At 38.9% G+C, this 3,385-nt stretch overlaps 1 long non-coding RNA gene across 1 annotated transcript; it reads right to left on the bottom strand.

Annotated features, from left to right (window-relative positions):
* Window positions 1-936: 936 nt before the first annotated feature.
* LOC127107105 (uncharacterized) lies at window positions 937-3,139 on the bottom strand. The gene is made up of 3 exons (XR_007795631.1): window positions 2,664-3,139; window positions 2,230-2,570; window positions 937-2,134 (listed from the first exon to the last, which is right to left on the bottom strand). It is a non-coding gene; the product is annotated as an uncharacterized LOC127107105 (long non-coding RNA).
* Window positions 3,140-3,385: the final 246 nt, after the last annotated feature.

Below are 3,385 nucleotides of genomic sequence, written 5' to 3' on the forward strand. Positions count from 1 at the left end.
TTGATCAACCTAAGCCTTTTCAACCAGACATATTTTTACTTAAAAATTTGATAAAAACTTGTTTGTTTTCTAAAGATTTATTTTATGCTGATCATTTTGGTGCATTGATTTTACTTTTTTGAGAACTTTTGTGCTCGATTTTATTCATTTTTATCCCTTTTATTTTTGTTTTTTTACCAAAATGTCTAAAAAATAGGATTAAATCTAGTTTTATTTCGATTTTACTGTGATTATTTTTAAATGTTTGATTTTATTTGGGTTTATTAGTGTTAATTCATTTTTGTCAATAAATGAGACCCACAAGGGTATTCTGGAACTTTAATTAATTTATGTAATCCTAAAGATGTGTTGCTAAAGTGGGGGAGCAGACCCATTTGTTTTCATACACGCGACGCCTCCAATAGATTAATACCTCTCTCATTTTACAATTAAAAAAGGGAATTTACCCCCAAGGACTAGGAGACCTGTGGCATAGTCACATACAACTTTACCGAATCCCATCCCAACGGATCACCCTCAATTTTCAAAATTGAGAAAAAGATGGAAGGGAGGAAAGGGTCATCGCAAGAAAAAATATTTTCTCACAAATATCTCCACCTCACATGTTCTCCATAAAAGGTGGATCTAAAACTCCACACACTCTCTATATAACACAAAATTTTCAGCAAGAGAGAGGAGAGAAAAAATTCACATGAAGATCTCTCTTACTCCCCACGTTCTTCAACCTTCCCCAAACCTCATTCTCACCATAAGCTCCATTATTCTTCATACATCATTCTTCCTCAAATCAAACTTCACTACCTCCAACCTTAAACCTCAACCTACTTATCATCATCAACCTTTCACAAACTCATATAACAAAACCTTCATACATCTAAAGCCTCACTACCACCATAAATCATAACCTGTAAATTCATTCCACCAAGACTCAAATAATTCCACAACAAAACTCATACTCAAATTAAAACACAAACTTTATAAATATCAACAGAATAACCACCTGCAATAACACAAAACAAAATAGAACAATGACAACGAATTTATAGCTAGAACGGGCTCAAAATCGGAAAAGGAAAGTAGATGAAAAAAGCTCAGCGCGACCACCACCGCCACACCTACAAAACCGGTGGCATACCCCAAAATTCACCCTACCCCTCAAAAAGTTCATCTAGGTCACTAACCCTAGTCATGTATGTATCTTCATATCATTTTGTTTCATTTGCATAATCATGGTCCAATACAAGAGGACGAGTATCTTAGATTTCAGGCTTTGTGCTTGCACCTAGTGGAAACTGGGGTTTCTCTGCGGCTAAAGGTGGGCTCAAACTATCAAACTCTAATTGGAGGTATCTCTTGAAGTCTGTATATATGCTCAACATTGGAGATTCAAATGTGACTTCTTGTTGGTTTCTATAAACCCTAATCATGTCCCCCAAACCCTAATTCATAGCATTATTCTTGTGTGTACCCCTAATCCTACTTCATTAGTCCACCATCATTCCATAGAGTGTATGTTTCACTTGCTTGGCTAAGATCCAGTCGAAAGCCACTTGTTCTGGATCTTTGGCTTAAGTTCAATGTCATATCATATGATCATTATTCCTTGTGTGTACCCCTAAACCAACTTTCAACTTCTCTCCACAATTCCAAAACAGAGTTGGCAGAATTAAGTCAAACAACCCAAAATTCTGTATCAAAAATTTCTCCCAAAAACTCAGAATCCACACTTAAGAATTCAATCCAGAATTCCACCACATCTCCCATAATAACCTTCACTCCTTAACATTCCTAGAACCAACTCATCGCAACACCACTTCTTCCATAATAACCTTCACTACTCAACACTCCCGTAACCAACTTCACTACTCACAACCTTCTAACCAAACTTCACCATTAACTCCAATAACTACCCTTCTCTTTTTCTCTAACAAAACCAAAAACCTGTAACAGAATTCTAACTAAATTCCAACTGAATTCTCCAGCTGTCATCAACCTCATAGCAAACTTCTCAAACCCTTCAAAAGAAAAACTGAATTGATCACCTCACGGTGGCTTTTTTTAACTGATAAACATCACCTCGCAGTGGCTTTTTTTATAAATATAACAACTCCTCCATATAACAGAAAAAGAAAACCTGCATAAAAGAAAAAGGATAAGCATTAACGCAAAGGTCAACCGAAAAAACTCCAACTATTTCAACCAAAATTCTCTTCAACAAAAAAAACCAACCTGCTAGCTGCCTCAACCGAATAACTAATTTCCAACAGCTTTCGAACTGTCTAACATGCTTCTTCAATCCCTCTTCTCCACCCTCATTTCAACTTCTTGACCATTCTTCCACTTTACTCTTCATTCTCACAACTCTGCATCCTCTTGCTTGATCCCCTTTACTTCTCCAATCCTCCATCTTCAACACAACAACATCTCCAACCGTAACCTCCATCATCTCCTTCAACAAAGAACCATCCTCCACCACTTCTTCTTCAACCAAACCTCCATTCACCTTCACGCTGCAACCCGCCGCGGAACCCTCCACTTCTCACATCGCCGATAACCAAACCATTCACAATCTTCAATCACAGACCACAAACGGAATAAAAAAGAAGAAGCAGAAGAAAAACCGAAAAAGAGAATTCAGAAAGGAGAAGCGAAGATAAACTTACGGCGTACGACGGAGGCGTTTCTGAAACGTGACAGAATTTAAGAACGACGACTGCAAAGCACAAATCGGAAAATTGCATCCTTCACTCTTCATTGTCGATAATAGTGAATCAAGTCGCTCTCCACGCATAAGCTCCACTGTTCGCCACCGACAACACGCATACGACGTGAACGAATCAACAATGACGCAATAAGCACATAGCAACAAAGCGCACGATTCCGCATACGGGAAGAAATTGAAGAAGAAGCGGCGACGATACTCAAGAGCGTGAAGCTCTCTCTGTCGTTCGTCATCGACCACATAAAGTGCACGGATCCGAACCGCATCTTCTTCGTCATCAATGGAACAACGACCGAAGCGTAATGCACAAACGGAGTCGGGTTTCTCACGGAGCTTCTCGATCACTCACGTATTGTACCAAGTTTGGCGTCGTCGGTGAGTGTCCTTTACACAGTAACGTGAACACTTTCTCTGTTTTAGAACGTAGAGGCCAACGTTGGGTGTTCACGTTATGGAACCCGTTTTTTTTTTCTTTGGGTTGAGTAATTGGGCCTTTGGCCCAAGCCTCTTCATGTTCCCTACGACCATACACCCCCTAGTCAAACGTTTCACACAAGAGCCGTTAACCCATGATTAGTCACCAATCCCCATTAGTCCATAATTAACCATAATGATCTTGTTGATTAGTGTTGTCACTGTATTTTTCTTGTTAGGTTAAAGTTA

The sequence above is a fragment of the Lathyrus oleraceus genome, chromosome 7 (assembly GCF_024323335.1).
Source record: "Lathyrus oleraceus cultivar Zhongwan6 chromosome 7, CAAS_Psat_ZW6_1.0, whole genome shotgun sequence".
Lineage (NCBI taxonomy): Eukaryota > Viridiplantae > Streptophyta > Magnoliopsida > Fabales > Fabaceae > Lathyrus > Lathyrus oleraceus.